Source organism: Lolium perenne, chromosome 3 (assembly GCF_019359855.2).
Source record: "Lolium perenne isolate Kyuss_39 chromosome 3, Kyuss_2.0, whole genome shotgun sequence".
Taxonomy (NCBI): domain Eukaryota; kingdom Viridiplantae; phylum Streptophyta; class Magnoliopsida; order Poales; family Poaceae; genus Lolium; species Lolium perenne.
This window is the reverse complement of record NC_067246.2, coordinates 36,759,591-36,781,428: the sequence shown is the minus strand read 5'-3', so window position 1 is coordinate 36,781,428 and position 21,838 is coordinate 36,759,591. Positions and strand designations below refer to the sequence as shown.

The window sequence follows — 21,838 nt, the reverse complement described above, 5'->3', positions numbered from 1 at the left end:
TTCCTATCACGTGGCCTCAGCCTCTCCAAAGCTGGAACGTACTGGTAATCCTCCGGCTCACACCACTCTAGGCTTGGATCAGGATCGAACACTAAGTTCCCCAACCCCTCATCCTCCGAGAGGTCCTCCTCGTCCCCCTCCTCCTCCTGGTCCTCCCCACCCCCCTCCTCCTCCTGGTCCTCCCCACCCACCTCCTCCTCCTGGTCCTCCCCACCCCCGTGGTGCTCCTGGTCCTCCTCCTCGTCATCATCATCGGCTGCGGGAGGGGGGCTAGGACTAGGAGTGAGTACCCGCGTCGCATTCTTCCTACGCGGCCGCCCTGTGGGAGCGACAGGAGGGGGGCTAGGAGGGGGGGTAGTAGCTCGGCCCCGCCTCGAAGTCCCTACACCTACCAAGTCCTTGAGCTTCTTTTTAAGACCGCCACCCCTTTTTTTTGGCGGCATGCTTCAATCACCTGCAAACACAAATGAAGAGAGTGGTTTATTAGTACGCAATATTGTAAAGAGATAAATATTAGTGAAAGCAACAGAAATATAAGTAGATGAACATTAATGAAAGCAACAAATAATGCAAAAGGATGAACATTAATTAATTAGTGGAAGCAACAAATAGCTACCATAGAGTTCTCTCAAACATAGCACGGAGTTCTTACAAATAACCTAGCTAGACAATCTCTATTACACGGAGTTATTACAAATAGGCTAGCCTCACAATTACTACTACATAGATCAAAAGCCTGTGTCGCCATCCGTGATTGGACCGCGTGTCTCCTCATCGTCATCAGGCTCGGCGAACCAATAATCATCAATGAAACCTGGAGGTGGTCCATCTGCATCGAGGTCAATCCCTGCTTTGAACGCCTCGAGCAAACTCAGGTCTTCCGGGGCACAGACATCCTCAGCTTCATCTTCTGCATTGTCTCCATCCATGCCCGCGTCTTCTTGTTCATCGTCTACGACCATGTCATCGATAGTCGGCAAGCCGATTGTGAAATGGCCGGGGAGCCCTTCTTCCTGATAAAACTCGACACTCCTTGCTGAGGGGTCTACGCGGCGGTAATCGTCCTTGTTTGGCGGGGGCGGCCTATTGCGTGAAGGCACCGTCATCACAACATCCCATCCATGTAGACGTTTTGTCGGGTTTCTGCACGCGTACGGGAGATAGAATACTTGAAAGGCCTGGGTTGCCAAGATGTACACATCCTCTCCCTTATAAACGGAGTTCCTTTCAACTTCGACCAACCCAATTTCAGGATCCTGTCTCACCCGACGTGGGTCAAACCAATGGCATTTGAAGACGACGGGATTTAGCCCTTTGTGAAACCCGTAATTCAGCTCGTATATACCCTCGACTCTTCCATAGTAATGGAGCCCATCATCACCTTGACATACCACCCCACTATTTATTGTCTTCGCGTTGGGCCGGCTTGTTGTGTATTGATGGGTCTGGAAGCGATACCCGTTCACGTCATAGGAGTTGAACGCTTCTACGGAATGGTCAAAGCCCCTAGCAATTTTTCTTAGCTCTGACTTCATCTCTTTGTCAGTTCTTGCCTACAAGTTTAGCACAAGAAGTTTAGAACGAGAAATGACCGATAAATGTCGGAAGTGCTAGCTAATTTGGATAGAATAGTACCAAATTACAAAACCAGCTACTGAAACCGAAACCGCCTCCCTTATCGAAAATTTGCTTGGATTCTTCCGGGGTAGGCTCCCTGTGGGTATTCTTCCAATGTATAGCCTTGAATTTCCTATACCGATGAAAAGAGGAAGAGTTAGCCACGAACATACGAGTGAATGTTTGCGAATAATTAAATGGTTCGCACTTACTCGATGTACGGCTTCACTTCGACCATGGTGTTTAAGACATACGAGTGGATCAAGGTCCGCTCATGTAGGTCCGTTCTGTACGGCTTCGAGCCACTTGACTTGCCACCAAGCCCCACAAAGATGCTAAGCTTGGGTACTTCTTCATTGTTGGTGGCATTGTAACGGAGGACCGGGTTGTGCTTTGTGGGAATGTTGGGATCATAGTGCTTAGTGGTGAAGTTTGCCACCTCCACGTTCAGGACTACCTCGGCTATGGATGCTTCGATCTTGCATTTATTGCCAGTCATTTGACGAAGCTTTTGTGTTTCTCTCTCGGGACCAAACTGCCAACGGCCCCAATTCGGGCCCCCCTTTAAGCACTCCTCCGCGAGGTGCAGGATCATGTGTTGCATCGGATTAAAAAACCCTGGAGGAAAGATCTTCTCCAGATCGCAAAGCAACACGGGTGCCTCTTCATCCAGCTTCTCAATCACTTTAGTGTCTAACTCCCTAGCACAAATCTGGCGGAAGAAAAAACTCAACCTCGCTAGCACTCGCCAAGTCTTCTCAGGGACATAGCCTCGAATCATCACCGGCATTATCCGCTCAAGCCATATGTGGTAGTCATGACTCTTCAGTCCTTGTACTCGCAGCGTTTCAATGTTCAGGCCCCTCATCCAGTTGGCTGCGAACCCATCGGGGAAAAACAAGGAGTCCTTCATCCATTGGAAGACCTCCCTTTTTTGGGCCTTTGTGAGGCAGAACGGAGCGTGTGGCTTAGTCCAAGTTTTTTTGGCACCATTAGGTGGCTGCATGTTCAACTCCGGCCTATCACACCACATTTCTTGATCAATTCGAGCCTTTATGTTATCCTTCGTCTTCTCAGTGTCCACAATCGTGCTCCAAATGGCTTCACTGATATTCTTCTCGGTGTGCATTACATCAATGTTATGCGGGAGCTCGAGAAACTCAAAGTAAGGGAGCTTCCATAAGCACGGCTTGTGAGTCCATTGGTGTGTCTCCCCATATCCTAAGAAACCATTCCCATCGTGGCTAGGCTGAAGAGCATCTAACCCGGCCTTGATTTCCGTTCCGGTCTTCGGAATTGGCTTCGGGCCACGGACAACACGGCCTTTCTTGAAACTCTTTACATCACTCCTGTATGCATGCCTCCGCTCAAGGAACTGTCGAGCTTCATCAAAGCATGAATACTTGCCTCCCTTGTTTAGCCAGAAGAAAGTCACGGCCTGTCTGCACTGTGGGCAAGGCCACTTCCCATGTGTACACCACCCGCAGAACAAAGCACGTGCTGGCAGGTCATGCAGGGACGTGTGGTACCACACATACATATCGAAGTACTCCTTCTTTGATGCGTCATATGTTCGGATCCCGCGACCTTCCCAGCCATGAACCAAGTCATCCACCAGCGGTTCTGTGTACACATTCATGTTCTTGCCCGGGTATTTGGGCCCTGGGATTATCATCGACACAAACATGTTCTCTCGATCTCATGCGGACGCTGTGGGGAGGTTCATGGGAATAACAAACATCGGCCAACAATCGTATACTGCAGCCGACATACCATATGGATTGAACCCATCGGTTGATATCGCAACTGCTACGCTCCTCGGGTCACCTGCTTTCAATGGAAATTTCTTCACAAAGTTCTTCCATGCAGTACCATCCGACGGATGTATCATCTTGTCGGTGTATCTGTTTCCTTCCACGGCCCACCTCATCTGCTGGGCAGTATCCTCGGTCATGAAGAGCCGCTGGATCCTCGGTAGAACTGGAAGATAGCGGAGGATATTCTTGGCAACCGTGGTCTGCCTCTTCTGACCATCACCATTGCGGTCTACCTCAAAGTACCTAGAGGAATTGCATTTGATGCAATAATTTGTGTCAGCGTGCTCCTCTATGAATAGCAAGCATCCCGTTGGTCAAGGGTGTATCTCGCTGAGATGACATCTTAAGGTCACCGAGCAATTTGGTCGAATAGTAGAAGTTTTGCGGCAAGAGGTGCCCTTTCGGCGTAAGGCTGCCTACGATGACCAGAAGTTCATCGAACCCATCTCTGCACAAGTTCCTATGGCACTTCAAGGCCATAAGGCGAGCGATGGCATCTAGTTGGGTAACCTCTGTATTTTCATGTAGGGGTTTCTGCGAAGCAAACAGAGCCTCATAGTACTCCTTTGTGTTTTCCTCCGGGTCCTCACTTGTCTCCGCATCCTGAGGTGTCTCCACCTCTACATGAGAGCTTTCAGGCACATTACCATTAGCCAAGTTTTCTAAGCACCTATCAAAACCAGTGTCATATTCCCCCCTAGGTTGAATCTGCCGCACCTCCTTCCTAGCACGTTTCTTTGCCTTTTCTCCATGGTAAGTCCAAATCCTGTAGGACGGTGTGAACCCAAACTTGATCAGGTGCATACTCATAGTTTCCTTGTCCTGTGCCTTTCGGTTAGCGCACTTACTACAAGGGCACCAAACACTTATAGGTCTGCTAGGGATGGCAAACGCCCTATCCACAAACTGCTCGGTCTTTTCTCCCCATTCATCAGTATAGTTCGACTGACTGATTCTGCCATCGTACATCCAGCCACGATTATCCATCCTCTAATCAGCAACAAAACAGACGAACATAGCATTTATATATCAAATAGGAAATAAGTGCATCATATCTTTATTTTTTTACGCGTGCATCAACCTGAAACTCTACTAGGTGGGCTCCTAGCAGCCGCCGGATCCGTAGATTGAGTACGTTCTCCCAGCTCTACCCCGATCCGAGACAGAATTTCGGCAGCACCTCCCCGCTGCTCTCCCGATACACGTCTCGGCAAAAAGCCGAGAGGGGTGTGCATCCGGAGAACAACGGGGAGGCGCTACCGAAATCCTGTCTCGGATCGGGGTAGAGCTGGGAGAACGTACCCTACTACGCATCCGCCGGCTGTCCCGATAAATGCCATAAGAGTTACGGTTCATAATATGCGAGACCACTAATGCATATTTATCCGCGTAACCCTTACGGTCGGGAAGAGACGCCTAGGTATCGCGACAGACTTGGTGATCTAGACAAAAAGAAAACCTAGGTACATGTAAAGGTGGGAGGGAGATTTATACCCTAGACGCGTGAGAGAATCGCCGAAGAAGATCCGGGACGCTGCCCCCCATCAAACACCCCTGCGACGCTGCCCCCCGTGTCCACCTCGAAGCATCACCTGCATACCGAGGAAATAAAATAGTCATGCAAGTGAACACGACTTTTTAAAAATAGTCATTGGTTGATTTCTATCGCTTCATATGGGATAGGATAGGACGGAAGCATCCAACTGCAAAGCAATCTCAAGTCTCCCCACTCCAACGCCCTGTATTACTTCTTACGCATCAACCAATCCAACACTTCATATGTCATCTCTTCGTTGGCCAACACTCCGCGACATACAACATCGCCTCCACAACTCTAACTTTCTATTAACCCCCGTTCGGCTATCATCGACTAGCACCACTCCCTCCTATTTGCATGCTAATTATTTTATAACTACCCTATATCAACTAGCACAATACCCGTGCGTTGCTACGGAAAATATATATACTCCTATTAGATATTCGATTTGGATGTCTCATCGCTCAGACTCTCTCGATTTAAAACTTTGCCATGATACTAAATCTCGCAGCATATTAATTTCTTGCAACTACCGAATTAATATAACACAATTGTCCGCATACTAAATCTCTCTATTCTCTTCTCTCTTCTCAATATCAGATGCTGCGCACGCAGCAGACCACACCATTCTCGCTGCTCGACCCTCAATCCAAAGATAGGCAAAAATAGGCAAAAAAAAGAGAAGGCCGGGGAGCCATACCTGTCGCGCGGGAGACTGGCCGAGGCGGCGACGGCGGACGGGGCAGGCGGGTCGGGGGCGAGTAGAAGGGGCGAGGCCACGGGCGAGCTCGGGGGCGAGCAGCAGGGACAGGGCGGCCGGTGGCGGGAGGTGGCGGTGCCGGCTGCGACGGCTGGGAGGGGCAGTGTGCGCGGGGCGCGCGGGCGAGGCGGCGAGCGAGGTGGATGGGGTCTAGGCGGGCGAGGCGGCGAGGTGGATGGACGAGGCAGCGGGCGAGGCGGCGGGCGAGGTGGATGGACGAGGCGGCGGGCGAGGCGGCTCGGTGGACGCAGAGAAGGGGGACGAGAGAGGGCGCGTTTTTGTGGCTCAGGCGCGTCCCGACCAGGTTTTCTTATCCGCAATCGTTGCCGTGCGGGGTTCTTTGCCGTGCGGCAAAGCGCCTTTGCCGTGCGGGGCCTCTTTGCCGTGCGCAGGGTGGCCTTTGCCGTGCGGCAGGCTTCTTTGCCGTTTCATTTATAAGGTTGCTAGGATGATTTTGTACCCTTTAGTGCTGACATTGATATAAGGTATTTGAGGCTAGATAGTATGCTTTGGTTCACTCAAAACCATTGTAGGAGGTTACATATATAGAATACAACTACTAACTTGAGAGAAAGCCGTAAATAAGACTCGATCGTGAAGAGAAGGAGGAAAATGTGTACCATGCTATGAAATGAATGAATGCATGCTCAAATTAGCAGAGCAAGAATAAAGGCTATGCAAATATCTTTACCTTGACCCTCCTCAGTAGATCGTATCCTGTCATGCCAGGCCGGCATGCAGTAGTCAGTGACTATGCGTGCTGAAACACCGGAGCTGGCACACCGGAGCTGCAAAACCATGCATCATAAACCCTAACCCTAACCCTAAACCCTAAACCTATACCTAACCATAAATCCTTACCTAAAAGAATGAAAATGTACATAGTTGCACCCTCGCGCGGAGAAATCTAGGGGGGTAGACCTGCTGGGGCACCCGTTTCGCTGTTTTGGGGGGAGGAGGGGGAGAACGACCGCCGGAACACCAGAACCCCACCAAATCTTGCATGTGGGCCTATGCTATGTGTCAAAGTGTGATGCAAGGTGTAATGGTGCAAAAGTAGCTCCCCTAAACCCTAGACCCTAGCCCTAACCCTACGCCGAACCCTAACCAGTAGATCAGGCACACCTTCGATCGTGTGATAATGGCTCGAGCTGTGGGTGTATGTGCCAAAGGGTCCCAATCTTGGTTCTCCATGTGTATATGTCCTAAACAAACCTAAAAGAATGAAAATGTACATTGTTGCACCCTCGCGCGGAGAAATCTAGGGGGGTAGACCCGCCGGGGCACCCGTTTCGCTGTTTTGGGGGGAGGAGGGGGAGAACGACCGCCGGAGCACCGGAACCCCACCAAATCTTGCATGTGGACCTATGATATGTGTCAAAGTGTGATGCAAGGTGTAATGGTGGAAAAGTAGCTCCCCTAAACCCTAGACCCTAGCCCTAACCCTACGCCGAACCCTAACCAGTAGATCAGGCACACCTTCGATCGTGTGATAATGGCTCGAGCTGCGGGTGTATGTGCCAAAGGGTCCCAATCTTGGTTCTCCATGTGTATATGTCCTAAACAAACCTAAAAGAATGAAAATGTACATTGTTACACCCTCGCGCGGGGAAATCTAGGGGGATAGACCCGCCGGGGCACTCGTTTCGCTGTTTTGGGGGGAGGAGGGGGAGAACGACCGCCGGAGCACCGGAACCCCACCAAACCTTGCATGTGGACCTATGCTATGTGTCAAAGTGTGGTGCAAGGTGTAATGGTGCAAAAGTAGCTTCCCTAAACCCTAAACCCTAAACTGGGGAGGCTTCGAGCCCTAAACCCCTCTAAATCCCTAAACCACGACGCCGGAGCTGCAGAACCATGCATCATAAACCCTAACCCTAACCCTAAACCCTAAACCTATACCTAACCATAAATACTTACCCTTTAACCTAAACCCTAGCCCTAGCCCCTAAACCCTAGCCCTAACCCTACACCTAACCCTAACCAGTAGATCAGGCACACCGTCGATCGTGTGATAATGGCTCTAGCTGCGGGTATATGTGCCAAAGGGTCCCAATATTGGTTCTCCATGTGTATATGTACTAAACAAACCTAAAAGAATGAAAAGTTACATTGGTGCACCCTCGCGCGGAGAAATCTAGGGGGTAGACCCGCTGGGCACGCGTTCGCTGTTTTGGGGGAGGAGGGGGATAACGACCGCCGGAGCACCGGAACCCCACCAAACCTTGCATGTGGACCTATGCTATGTGTCAAAGTGTGGTGCAAGGTGTAATGGTGCAAAAGTAGCTCCCCTAAACCCTAAACCCTAAACTGGGGAGGCTTCGAGCCCTAAACCCCTCTAAATCCCTAAACCACGACGCCGGAGCTGCAGAACCATGCATCATAAACCCTAACCCTAACCCTAAACCCTAAACCTATACCTAACAATAAATACTTACCCTTTAACCTAAACCCTAGCCCTAGCCCCTAAACCCTAGCCCTAACCCTACACCTAACCCAAACCAAGAGATCGTGCACACCGTCGATCGTGTGATAATGGCTCTAGCTGCGGGTATATGTGCCAAAGGGTCCCAATCTTGGTTCTCCATGTTTATATGTACTAAACAAACCTAAAGGAATGAAAAGTTACATTGGTGCACCCTCGCGCGGAGAAATCTAGGGGGGTAGACCCGCCGGGGCACGCGTTCCGCTGTTTTGGGGGGAGGAGGGGGATAACGACCGCCGGAGCACCGGAACCCCACCAAACCTTGCATGTGGACCTATGCTATGTGTCAAAGTGTGGTGCAAGGTGTAATGGTGCAAAAGTAGCTCCCCTAAACCCTAAACCCTAAACTGGGGAGGCTTCGAGCCCTAAACCCCTCTAAATCCCTAAACCACGACGCCGGAGCTGCAGAACCATGCATCATAAACCCTAACCCTAACCCTAAACCCTAAACCTATACCTAACAATAAATACTTACCCTTTAACCTAAACCCTAGCCCTAGCCCCTAAACCCTAGCCCTAACCCTACACCTAACCCTAACCAGTAGATCAGGCACACCGTCGATCGTGTGATAATGGCTCTAGCTGCGGGTATATGTGCCAAAGGGTCCCAATCTTGGTTCTCCATGTGTATATGTACTAAACAAACCTAAAGGAATGAAAAGTTACATTGGTGCACCCTCGCGCGGAGAAATCTAGGGGGGTAGACCCGCCGGGGCACGCGTTCATTGTTTGGGGGGAGGAGGGGGATAACGACCGCCGGAGCACCGGAACCCCACCAAACCTTGCATGTGGACCTATGCTATGTGTCAAAGTGTGGTGCAAGGTGTAATGGTGAAAAAGTAGCTCCCCTAAACCCTAAACCCTAAACTGGGGAGGCTTCGAGCCCTAAACCCCTCTAAATCCCTAAACCACGACGCCGGAGCTACAGAACCATGCATCATAAACCCTAACCCTAACCCTAAACCCTAAACCTATACCTAACCATAAATACTTACCCTTTAACCTAAACCCTAGCCCTAGCCCCTAAACCCTAGCCCTAACCCTACACCTAACCCTAACCAGTAGATCAGGCACACCGTCGATCGTGTGATAATGGCTCTAGCTGCGGGTATATGTGCCAAAGGGTCCCAATCTTGGTTCTCCATGTGTATATGTACTAAACAAACCTAAAGGAATGAAAAGTTACATTGGTGCACCCTCGCGCGGAGAAATCTAGGGGGGTAGACCCGCAGGGGCACGCGTTCATTGTTTTGGGGAGGAGGGGGATAACGACCGCCGGAGCACCGGAACCCCACCAAACCTTGCATGTGGACCTATGCTATGTGTCAAAGTGTGATGCAAGGTGTAATGGTGCAAAAGTAGCTCCCCTAAACCCTAAACCCTAAACTGGGGAGGCTTCGAGCCCTAAACCCCTCTAAATCCCTAAACCACGACGCCGGAGCTGCATAACCATGCATCATAAACCCTAACCCTAACCCTAAACCCTAAACCTATACCTAACCATAAATACTTACCCTTTAACCTAAACCCTAGCCCTAGCCCCTAAACCCTAGCCCTAACCCTACACCTAACCCTAACCAGTAGACCAGGCACACCGTCGATCGTGTGATAATGGCTCTAGCTGCGGGTATATGTGCCAAAGGGTCCCAATATTGGTTCTCCATGTGTATATGTACTAAACAAACCTAAAAGAATGAAAAGTTACATTGGTGCACCCTCGCGCGGAGAAATCTAGGGGGGTAGACCCGCCGGGGCACACGTTCCGCTGTTTTGGGGGAGGAGGGGGATAACGACCGCCGGAGCACCGGAACCCCACCAAACCTTGCATGTGGACCTATTCTATGTTTCAAAGTGTGATGCTAGGTGTAATTCACCAAATGGTGCATGGCATGGATCCCCGGTCTGACATTCCTCACCTTCGGGCGATAACACTTAACAGATTCCTGGACGTGTACGGTGAAGTGTCCCGCCGCGGGTATATCGGGGGCTAGACTGTGCCAAAGGGTACCACACATGGTTTTCCATATGTCCATGGACTAAACAAACCTAAACCTATGAAAAGGTATATTGGTGGAACCTCGCGCGGAGAAATCTAGGGGGTAGACCCGCCGTCCCGCTGTTTTGGGGGGGAAGGAGGGGGACGGCCGCCGGAGCACCGGAACCCTGATATATGTGGGGGGTGAGCATGGAGACTAATTTTGTATTTCACATAGTGTAATAAATAGTCATCAAAAAGAAAAACTAATTAACAAAATAAATATAAGTAGTAGATGAAATAAAATAGTTAGAAAAACAAAAAAAATGTATATTGGCGCACGGCAAAGGGAGAAGCGCACGGCAAAGGACCCTTTGCCGTGCAACTTGTCTGTCTGCACGGCAAAGGGGTGGGGCACGACAGAGCCCAGGCCTTTGCCGTGCGCTGTTTCTTTGCCGTGCGGCTTGCAGGGACTTTGCCGTCCTAAAATCTTTGCCGTGCGCTGCTCCCATTCTTTGCCGTGAGAAACTTCTTTGCCGTGTGCCATATCTTTCTTTGCCGTGCTATGTTTCTTTGCCGTGCGCTGCTCTCATACTTTGCCGTGCATTTTTGCGTTGCCGTGCGCTCTTCTTGCTACGCACGGCAAAGAAATCTTTGCCGTGCAGCAGCTCACGGCAAAGCTTGGCTGCACGGCAGCGCCTGATTTTCCCGTAGTGTTTTATGTTCACCCTGTAATGGGAGTACGTTTATTCTCTAAAGAAGATGTACTACTCTATGTTGAGGAAATGAAGATCACTGAGTGTGACACAGATGCACAATGTGACACAAACTCTAGAGATAATGTATTTCATACTATCACTATTCCCGCTATAATTCACCAGTTTATGTCTTCAATGATTTGACATTCTAAGACTAATTTGTATCGTTACATTGTAGATTCTAGCCTTGGTGGAATTCAACCAATCTGCATTGCCGCAAGGATGGGTCAAAGAAATAGTACACCGAAAACAAAGGAGGGAATGAGGAAAGATCCGGTATACACAAAATAAAAACTGAAAACCTCTTTTTTGGTTTAACTTTTTAAAACTTCTAATCATTATTAATTGTGTGCAGTAGTTTAGTTTACTACATTGTTTCTTCCTAGAGTTACATTTTTTCCTTATACGGATTAATATGTGTTAGACTAGCTTGGTATTCAACAGTGTTGGTTTTCTTTGCAAGTGTGCCAATTTTTTGACAATAACTTTGAAGAGCTTATTAAGTTTGGAAGAAACATGGAGGATACGAATCTTACGTTGCTTATTCCCAGACCCTACATATTAAGATCTATTTATAATGTGTTGGTTTAGAACAACGACATAATTTTACAGGCTATGTTTCTTAGGCAAAACAATATTTCTGTAACGTTAATAATCTTTCCATTGTCAATGAAATTATTCTGCTTACAAATGTTTGATATATATTGCATATATTTACCTGATAATTTTCACAGCATGAGTTTTTGCACAAGAGATTAACAAACAATTGGAAGGATGCTAAAACACCTACAAGTTTACCAAAACCTAGAGGATCAGCACTAAGGGAGAAAACGAACTGCAATGGCCAAACATCATATAGCAGTAAGTTCCTCAATTATCGATGCTATGGTAGTATTTTTCGTATGTACATATGTCAGCACATATTATCTTCTTTATGTTCTTCCATACCGACAAGCCTGCTTTCTCGTATAATTGAGGATATACGTAAATGCTACACAAATATGTCCATAAACAGAACAAATACCTCAAACACACTACTAGACTTATTATATTGAATCATATTATTTATGTGTGTTATGTTGCCAAAAAATTATTTTGTTTGTTTCTTAATCTATCTCGTGGTATTCATTAGTACATTTCTAATATGCGTCCGTTTCCCCACTTGAATATGTAATAAAATACAAGGAAATTTGAATTACTCACTGCAAATAAAAATATTTCCGGCAAACATGGTATCTTCATGAAAAATGGATAACTTGTACGCATAATAAAGTTCCAAACCAAATTTCGATCTTTTCATCCATATGACTCTGCTTGGAAGCACCCATGCGTGTAGTTTTCAGAAATAGCAAAACATGGGATGTTTCTTTCAGCATCAAATTTACATCAATATAATATTACCCTTCTATCCACCTACCTAATACTAGTGCACATAGCTTGTCCTTTTTTTGCAAAGAGTGAAAGAAATATATGATCGACAAGATTAATTCGAACAATTATGAAGTGTGCAAGACTGTGATAGCTGTAGCGGATCTAAGATCATATATGTATGACCTACATAATAACATTTTTTGTAGGTATTGCTAAGGACACTAACATCTACACCTCTACAGGATTGGTTTCACCAAATGAGCACCAAAACATTAAGAACAAAAACATGGAGGCCCAAAGGGAACAATCAAGCTCCGCCAAGTCTATCAAGCGTCCAAGAGGAATACCACCCAAAGCAGTGAACGGAAACTCATGGAACACAAACAAGGCTAGGACCAAAAGATAAATTAAACAACATATTGGACAATTATGAAAGGGGTGGAAATACATGAACCAGGGGCACCTACTCTAGGAATCACCAGTTTTAGTTCCAATTAATATTTTGTTCCATGTCATTTGTACAACTTTTGTTAAAATTATATACTTAGAGTTACCTAGTACATGTTTGGTTGGGTGAGACTCAATATTGAGGCATCTCTACAATCCTTATGTCCCAAGACAGGTGACCCCTGACAACCCTCGAACATACAGAATGATTGCTGAGATTCTAAAGTACTAGTGGGTTGACTGATGTTTTGAAGAAGGCTCGATGATCACTCATTCATGCGGAAAAAGTCATAACAATAACCGGCAATTGGTTGTGTACTTGGATGCTAATAAATTGTTCTAGAGTAAATCGTGGCATGCACCAAAGCTGCCGGTGCACCTCTTTTCATACTCAGCCAGTCGGTCAGAAGGCAATGCTGCGCTTGCGTGTTCGAGGGAATTCATGATATATGAATGACTAGTTCCATTCACGAGCTAGCATGTTAGTTTTTCTAATTGTACTAGCAAACAGAGGAGTAGTATACGACCTTCATGGGAGATGGCAGGAAGGGGGGATTGGCCTAGGCTGGCCGAATCCGGCACCGTCTACGCTCTTGCACTCCGGCGAGCAGATTCTTTGTCATCGAGGTCTGGTCCGGCGAAGTCGGTGCCATAGTACAAAGACAAATATTTCCAGATTTGTTTGATGATGCGTGGTTGTTTTTTGAATGCTACCAACTAGTGTGCAGTTTTCTGCAAACTTGGGAGAGAGTTGCTACAGTGATTATGGGCATTTACTGCGAATTTTTGTTCAATATTGCAACGATTATGATATTTTTCTACACACTCATTCTTTTTTTAGCAACATTGTTGTTATTGAAATGCTGCAATGTTTTTTGTACATTTTTACCCACCATGGACAAAGCTACGGAGTTTCGGCTATGTCTCTGATGAGGTATTTTGCGAGGTCTTTGTCGAGGTCTTCGATGAGGTCGGTCTTTTTCTGTGTTTTTTGGGGATATAGAAGAATTTGGAAACGTGTCAAGTTGGGGATGCAAGGGAAACAAGGGATTTGATCCCTAGGGGATGCTCCGAATGCTCCCCTTTTCATAGGTTGATTAAACATACTACTTCCTCCGTTCCTTTCTATAATGCCTATAGATTTTTGGCATTTGTTTCAGAATATAAGGATGTAGCTTGGCTCTTTTTCAATTACCCCCTCTACCGGTCAGCTTCCACATAACATGCGTGAAAAAAATCCATACAAAAAATGAAACAATTAATTGAGATTCCTAATGCATGACCCCCACGATTCCTTAGATTTAGGAAGCAATGTTTTTATTTCCTTAATACAACCTGACTAGACATATATGGAGAGTCAACCAGAGAGATTTGTGGGATTTGTTATGTTAATTTAGGAAGTTACCGATTCCTTTATTTTACTCTGATCTCAAATCGTTAGTTTAGGCGGTCTTGTGTAAAGAACACTCTTGTGCTAGATTTCGTGCCAAAAAACTATAGACACTATAGAATGAAACGGGAAGAGTATATGGAAGGACCATTCTTTCCACAAGTAGTTGAGCTTGTGTGATTTTGTTTATAGTAACTTGGTTTCCACTAGATACATTGTCTTCAAGTGGCATGAAATTCAATTATTTCACAAATTGTTGGTATTCAAGTCACTGCATACATTCAAATCCCTTGTATAGTGTAGTTAGGCACAACACAATAATATTGTCCTATTGAAAGATTCTTGGGGTGCTGATCATGTCTCCCAAGCCTGACCACATCTTTGCTCCTATGCCAAATATCTAGATATTTCAGTTAAGCATGCCCTGTTCTCAGTGGACTACTCTGAGTTGTTCCATTTGCCCATTACTGCCAAGCTCTAGTGCAATTCAACCTCTTTCACATTCTGTTGGTTGAGTTAGTTTGTCTAGACCTAGATTATTTTTCGTGGTTTCGGTGTTTGTTTCCGCTTTCGCAACAAAATACGAAAACAAATGTGGGAATTCCCAATTCTATATGTATACGCTCCATTTTCATCCCAACCGCAATCTTGACATCTGCAATCTTGACATCTGACTCTATACAATCTCACTATTTTGTTACAATGATAAATGGAATTAAATAGTACGGTGTGACATAGGCAAGATTTTTTTTTTAAAAATGAACAGGGACAATTACAATTCACATAGGGAATAAAAATGAATATGATTCTATTTCATAAGATTATTCCAACCATGGACACAAATCATATACTCATATAGTCTTTTTTTTTAAATGAACAAAGATAAAATCTTTTGACGTGCATATTTTCCACATCCCAAAATCATATATCATTCACATCCTTCCAATTTTGACACACTCCTAAACAGAAATATACACATTAAATGTGATTATCTGTCCTACTAGCTGTCAATAGCTATCCACCGAGCATTAAACAACGTCCTTTTTTCTGTGGTTATATTAGACCTGAAGAATATATAAGGACGGGTTAAGACGGATAAAAGAAAGGCAAGAGTTTGCAGAGATTTATCTAGTAACGAGGGATTCGTCAAACACAGACGAGGGAATGGAAGTAAATAGTACGGTGTGACAGAGGCGAGATTTTTTTTTTTATAGAAATGAACATGGAAAATTACAATGCACATATGGAATAAAAAATGAATATGATTATTTTTCATGACATTATTCAACCCATGGACAGAAATCATATACTCCTATAGTATTTTTTTAATAAACAAAGATAAATCTTTTGTCGTGCATATTTTCCACATCCCAAAATCATATATCATTCACACCCTTCCAATTTTGACACACCCCCAAAAAAGAAATATACACATTAAATGCGATTATCTGTCCTACTAGCTGTCAATAGCTATCCACCTACCATTAAACAACATCCTTTTCCCGTGGTTATATTAGATCTGAAGAATATATAAGGACAAGTTAACACAGATAGAAGAAAGCCAAGAGTTTGCAGAGATTTCTCTAGGAACGGCGGACTCTATGGAAGAGAAAGTACCAGAGGACATCGAGGAGAACATGTTGCAGCCACCAGATTGGCTCCCCGATGGCTGGGTCATGGAAGTCAAACGTGGTGAGGATGGCACCCCCTACCAGGTATGTTCTGCATAAATTAGAAACGGAAGATGCTTAGATGCATAATAGTACAAAGATTTGGCACCTGAGCATGCTCTATTCATGTTTTTGGTTGGTTTGTTTTATTTTGAGATATGTGATTAATTTGTTTTTGCAGTATTTTGTTTCTCCCACATCAGGATTGAAGTTCAGGATGAAGGCAGAGGTCTTGAACTACCTTTTCGCTGAGATGGATGAACACTGGATACAATCTAAGGAGAAAGCTGCATGTAGCAGTATGCTTCCTGTATGTTTTCCTTACTGTGGGGTGACGTCATTACTTATTCTGGTTTTACATATATCGATGATCGGTGTGTGGATTGCTCTATGGTGATAATAAGCAGAAGGCGCACGAATGGCTTCCAAAGGGGTGGTTGGTTGAGATCAGAGCAGGAGGTGAGAATATGGACAAGATGTTCAAGGTAATATTTTTTACCATCACCGTATCCTGTACTATCTTTGTTTGTAAATGAACAACTTGCTACAAAGCATATAATCACATTATAAAGTTAACTACTAAGGCCATCTATAATGTGTGCGTGCCGGGGAGGGGCTGAAGTCTTACCTTGGACGTCAAGGTCATAATCCTGGCCAATTGACTATTAGTTTGGGTGCTTTGGGCGTCTCCGATGTGGCATTGAGGGCATGTTCATTTCGGACACCTAAAATGTCCGCGGGCGTCCGCTTGCATCGCTTGGCAGACGCACAAATGGTCGCGCGTCCGTTTGCATCTGGGGCTGGCTCCAGCGGGGCGACGCATTTTCGGCGCATGACAGATTTAAAAAAAGAGGAACTAGCGTCAATTTTGCACGAAATTACAGCCGCAAATTGAGGTCTGCAATATGTTCATCACACTTTGCACAAGTTACGGCACAAAGTGGAGCAAAAGGGGCACAACAAGGCCTGAACAACAATAAAAAAAAAGTCCAAAAGGAGGCCAAGGTGATGGGCGCATGGCGATGGTGATCAGGCGTTTCGCGCGCGGATTTCGGCGCGCCTCTTCATGAACCATTCCCTGGTGTCATCGTCGATGCCGCTCATGTTGGCAAATATGATTCTTGTGTCTTCTTCACGGGTCTTGGCCTCGGCGTCCATCCTACTTGCCTCGGCGTCTGCCTTTTTGGCCTCGACGTCCATCCTTTGGACCTCAATGACCTCCTTTGCGAGGTTGTGGTAGATGGCAGATGTGACCTCTTTTTTCAAACGCCTCTTCTTGTCCCTATAAGCCAAGGCGGCAAGATTCCCAGCCATTATCTTCTCCATGCTTTGGATGAACGCAATGACATGCGCCTCCCGGGCTAGATCGGCCTTGGTAGCCTTATGGCCTCGGGGACGAGGTGGAAGGGCTGGAGGGCCTTGATCGTCGTCTTCGCCGTCGAGGTTGATCGCTGTCCCATTCCTCACAGCTTCGTTGTAGGACGCAAAGCTTGTCATCCACTTGTTGGCGTCCTTGAGCACGTCCCGGCAATGGAACATATGGAAGCCCGTCTTATCCGTCGCCCTGAACTTCTCCAAGGCGTGGGATATCTGCAATCATAGCCGCCAACGATGTACATAGAATGATGCAAATAGTGTACAATGATGATGGTTGTATCGTGTTTACCACTGAAATGATGCCAGCGCCTCTTACGGGATTGTTCTTAGCATGTTCGACCGCCGAGCAGAACTTGCTTGTCTCTTGTTTGATGTAGTTCCACCTTTTTCGGAGGGACTCTTCCGTTCGATGACTTGTAATATGGTAGGGCGGGTGCATCTTGGTCTCGTTGTACTGCTGCAAGAACTTGGCCCAATAGACCTTGCCCTTTTTCTATGCGCTATTAATACAGTCATGGCTCGTTGCCAGCCACGCTTCGCACAAACACGTGTCCTCGTCGTCCACGAAGCCTTGTGTCCTGCGGCTCTCCCCCTTCTTCTTGGTAGCAATGACTGTGGGGACATGCTGTGGTGGCGCGTCATCGAAGTCGTCGACGGACACGGGTGTTGGCTGCGTCTGCTGGGTGGCGAACAGCCGTGTGGTTTCGATGTCCTCCGCATCTTGCGTTGCTGCCCAATCATCATACGGGCCTGTCCCGGCCCGATCATCGCCAACGAATCCGCCACCGAAGATCAAGGCCTGGATGTCTGTCTCATGGAGGTCCTTCCAATACGCCTACGAATGACCGGACGTCAGTCGCATGATACACGACAGTCGCACACATTGAGAGAGCTCACGTACCGAGTCGTCCATCGTCGGGGCAGGCGGCGCCATTTCATCGAACATGATGCGGGGCTATGGCATGCTCTCCTCCGGCACCTGGCGCGTCTTGTGTGTCGCGCCCGGGCAGGAGTCACCGCTTCTAGGCGTCCGGTTGAGGTCGGGAACCACCGCCCCGTTGAACTGCTCCGGCGCCCCGGTCAACTGCACCGGCGGCACGCCGGAGGCGAACCGCGACGCCAGATGGACCTGCAAGGGAGCGGGAGTTCCAGGACGCAGCTGGGAACTTATCGATCTCACCGATGAGGCCGGAGGAGCGACACCGGTGATCCCCTCTTTATTGACGAACATGTAGCCCTCCGCTAAGGTCGGATGGAGGGCTACTTGCGCGACACCGGCTTTGATCTGCATCTGCTAGGCCTGTTGGTTGGCGGCCACGGCAGTCTTCTGGTTCTGGCGCCGGCCGCGACGCTTCACGGCCTTGATGAATTTCTCCTCCTTGGAGAGCACCTTCTTTGCCGCCTTCGGCTTTGCCTCCCGGCCACCGCCGGTGGCGGCCCGCTTTGCTTCCGCCGGAGCTGCACCCTCCATTGTGGCTATGGTCGTGGCTACGGGTGAGTGTAGGGCGGCGGATGCGAGGGATTGCTCCACATCCATGGCGGTGGCTGCGGCGGCGAGGACGTCCATCACTTCTGGACTGCTCGCACCGGTCTAGTTTGATATTTCGCGCGGGGAATGGCCACTGGAAGGAATAATATCGGCATATTTGGGCTAGGTTTGCGTCTCCGCGGATGGGCCGGTCACTTTGCGTCGCCCCGCTGGAGCAGGGCTCAGTCGCATTTCCGGTCACGGCGTCCGTTTGCGTCGCGCCGCTGGAGATGCCCTGATAGTCGGCCATTGGGGAAAAGGTTGCCTTAAGGTCACTCTTAAACGTTGCGGGTGCGGCTATAAGGGGAATTTTTTAAGGTTGCCCTTACCGGCGCTACCTGGCCACAAGCAATCGAGATTTGTGGAGGAAGCTGTTCTCTACCACAACCTCGCACAAGCTTAGTAGAACGAGTGGAATGGATGAGGACATGCATCACAATGGAGGGAGCCCAGATCAAGGGTCTCACATGACCCCAAGGCCTATCTCGGGGATTGTGCACCACACCCGATGCTAAGCAAATATGCTGGATGGGTAAGAAATGCCCAACAGTGGGAGGTCGTCATGCATGGCTACATGTCCAATCTGATGGCACCCTAGTTTCTATTAGTCGCTAGACGCGAATACCAAATTCTTTCATCTACGTGTTAATGCTCGTCGCCGGAAGAACCTGATCCAGTGGCTAAAAAAGAATGATGGTTGGGTCACGTCACATGCCGAGAGGGAGCAACACATTCACGACCACTTCTCATCGGTCCATGGTGTCGCTGCGACGTGCCCCCTGGACCTTAATTGGGAGGTCTTGGATCCAGCTATTGAAGACCTTGAGGACCTGGGCCTTCCTTTCTCTGAGGATGAGATCTCGCATGCCATCTCGGATATGCCTGCGGATAAGGCCCCTGGGCCGGACGGCTTCACCATCAACTTTATTCGGGCCTGCTGGCCGATCATCAAGTTCGACATCATGAATGTCATAGATGCCTTCTCGGAGCTTAGTATCAGCAACATGAACGTCATCAACACAGCTAATATCGCTCTACTGCCCAAGAAAGATGGGGCGGATTTCATTTCGGACTTTCGTCCAATAAGCCTCATTCATATTATCCCCAAGATCATCGCCAAGGCTATGGCTCTTAGGCTTCGCCCGAAGATGAACGACATCATCTCTCCTTGCCAAAGCGCCTTCATTAAATCTCGAAGCATCCACGACAACTTCATGTACGTCAGGAACGTCGCTCGCAGGCTACATCGAAACCGCTCTCCGGCCTTACTCATCAAGCTCGACATTGCCAAGGCTTTTGACTCTGTCCGATGGGATTTCATTTTGGACCTAATGCAGAAGCGAGGCTTCCCCCCAAGATGGCGCGCTTGGGTAACTCTGCTCTATACTACTTCGATATCCCGAGTTCTCCTAAACGGCATTCCCGGCAAGGAAATTCTTCATCGACGGGGCCTCCGACAAGGTGACCCATTATCTTCGTTACTTTTTGATCTGGCCATGGACCCCTTGCCTAGGATTCTTGAGGTGGCAACTCAAGCTGGGCTGTTGAAGCCTTTGCCGGGAAGGTTCATCAAGTCCCGCATCTCCCTCTACGCTGATGATGCCGTGATCTTCCTTGCACCGGAGGCCACTGATATTGCAAACTTGAAGGCCTTGCTCCAAAATTTCGGGGACGTCACAGGGCTGATGACAAATGTGGAAAAGAGCTCGGTGGCTCCCATTCGGTGTGACGACATCGATCTCACAAGCGTCCTTGCGGGCTTCCCCGCAATGCTCACCCAGTTCCCCATCAAGTAGCTTGGTCTTCCACTCTCGCTTAAGCGCCTTCGCCGGGTGGACCTCCAGGCATACATTGACAAAGCGGCTTCACGCCTAAACCCTTGGAAAGCCAAGTTCCTCAATCGTACTGGCTGTGCAGCTCTGGTGAAGTCGGTTCTGACAGCACTGCCAATTTTTCTACTAACTGCTATCAAGGTTGACAAGGCCACCCTAAAGGCTTTCGACAAAATCAGGCGAGGTATGCTATGGGCTTGCAAAGCCTCCTCAGTCAGTGGTGGGAAGTGCAAGGTTTGTTGGACGAAAGTCTGTCGCCCTAAGGAGCTTGGAGGTCTGGGCATCCTCGACCTCGACAAATTTGCCCGCGCGCTTCGACTCCGCTGGCTTTGGCTTGAATGGGTGGCCCCGGAGAAGGCTTGGTTGGGCCTGGAAACGCCGAATGATGAAGTTGATACGTCTCTCTTCAACGCCGCAACCAAGGTTATTGTCGGTGACGGCAACAAGGCTTCTTTCTGGTCCAACTCCTGGCTAAATGGCGCTACCCCTCAATCCATCGCTCCTAGGATTTTTGAGGTCTCCAAAAGAAAGAAAAGATGCGTCCAGGATGCTCTTGTCAATGACAAGTGGATTGCGGACATAAACATTGACAGCTTCACAGTGGAGCACATGTCTCAGTTTGTCAACCTTTGGGGGTTGCTGCAGGGCACTGTCCTCACCCCAGGAACCGGGGACTCCATCTCCTGGACCCTCACTCACAGCGGCACCTACACCACTGTTTCAGCCTACAAGGCCCAGTTCATGGGATCAGTTCCTTGCTCCTTCAAGAACATTGTTTGGAAAGAGTGGGCCCCTCCAAAATGCCGTCTCTTCGCCTGGCTGGCCGTCCAGAATAGGCTTTGGACCTCTGACCGCCTTGCGATCCGTGGTTGGCCTCACCAGCCAACCTGCCAACTCTGCAAGTGTCAGCCCGAAACTGCTAGGCACATTCTTTTTGAGTGTCGCTACTCCAAGCGCGTTTGGAAGCAAGCCGCCGGCTGGCTTTCCTGCCCATCGTTGTTGAATGATCTGGGGTCGGGCCGCGAGACCGTCCTGCATTACTGGCATGCTATCACGGGGTCGCCGACTGCCCACCCGCAGGGGCTAAAAACTGCGGTCACCCTCATTACTTGGGAGCTATCGAAGGAAAGAAATGACAGGATTTTCAACAACAAGGCCTCCATGCCCATGGCCGTCGTGGAAAAGATCAAGGAAGAGAGCAAGATTTGGATTTTGGCGGGTGCTAAACATCTGGCGGATATAGTTTCTTAATTAGTTGCTTTTCATTTTTTTCC

The 21,838-nt window shown here is 48.0% G+C and overlaps 1 long non-coding RNA gene across 1 annotated transcript; it reads left to right on the top strand.

Annotated features, from left to right (window-relative positions):
• Window positions 1–15,766: 15,766 nt before the first annotated feature.
• Window positions 15,767–16,306, top strand: LOC139837509 (uncharacterized). Its single transcript, XR_011753996.1, has 3 exons — window positions 15,767–15,872; window positions 16,009–16,137; window positions 16,235–16,306. It is a non-coding gene; the product is annotated as an uncharacterized lncRNA (long non-coding RNA).
• Window positions 16,307–21,838: the final 5,532 nt, after the last annotated feature.